Below are 1,159 nucleotides of genomic sequence, written 5' to 3'. Positions count from 1 at the left end.
AAACATCCGCTGTCACCTGTCAATCAAGCCCTGAGAGACGGTGACCTTGCTCGGCATTGTTAGAAACGATTTGAATCGACCTTGCATTTTCAAGTTGCTTCCACTGCTGGTTTCCCTGGCAATCGGCTTGTAAAAGACGCGCCATGCCAAATAAAACGGGATTGATCGGCTCTCACATGGTGAAGTGAATTATTGAGTCTGAGGCAAGAGCTGTTTCTGCTGTTTTTATATTCAGTTGTACTAAAGACTCAAGGTGCAAAATGTTGAGCCTTGATTTATGAAGTAAAAGTCTGAGACCGCCCTCAAGCCCGCAGGTCGTCTATTTTGTTGCTAGGCGACATCTAGTGGTCGTAGTAATTGCGACAGGAGCAACGGTGAAAGTGTCGGTGATGCAGGATAAAGAGAGGTCCACGTCAGGAGGAGGAGGTGGATGGATGAATGTGACACAGGAGAGTGGCGTTCGATTCCCATGTGAACCAGCCGTTTTTCTCGTAACCCTGACAACAAAGATAATGTAATGTTGAGGAAGTACCTTTTTTAACCCAAATCACATTATTGTAGTAACCATGGAGACGAAGGTAGGTACACCGCTGTCGGTACAGCCCGCGTGTTTATTATTGTGACCGAGGTCTGGAAGGCCTGCCGCCACGGGGGCGCTATTTCAGGGGACGCTCGTATGGCTCCAATCAGAGGGTGGAAAACAAACGACCTGTGGTTGTTCAGGGCGGAGGAGGAGGTGACACTTTCACATAGATTAAATATAAGCGGAGCAGAGTAAGCTGATTTCATTTTATAGAAATAAATGTAAAGGTTGGAGCCTCTCGTTCTGTTCCTCCAAACACACAGTTTGTCTCCAGTCTGTCGTTGTTTGTCTTTGTATAAACCTTGTGTTTGTTGCAACTCAACAAGATCAGAAATGCTTGACTGCAGGGCATCTTCGTTTAGCAGCACCCACTATTTTGTAGGAAACTATGTCAGCATGATTTGTGCTCTCTACTGATACTGTGGAAGTTTGTTTTGTACCAAATTATTGGAGCAAATCTCTGATGTCAGCCCTTGAAGTTGTATCTAAATGGAAGTAGAACAAATGAGGGAAGTGCGTGTGCACACTCAGAGCACATGTGTGTCTGTTGTTTTGGGCATTTTGCAGGTGGGGGGC

This window comes from Seriola lalandi, unplaced genomic scaffold, assembly GCF_002814215.2.
Source record: "Seriola lalandi dorsalis isolate HSWRI2012SDOR001 ecotype SW California unplaced genomic scaffold, Sedor1 jcf7180002054581, whole genome shotgun sequence".
In the NCBI taxonomy this organism is placed as follows: Eukaryota; Metazoa; Chordata; class Actinopteri; order Carangiformes; family Carangidae; genus Seriola; species Seriola lalandi.
The sequence above is the reverse complement of the archived record's forward strand: the minus strand, read 5'-3'. Positions refer to the sequence as shown.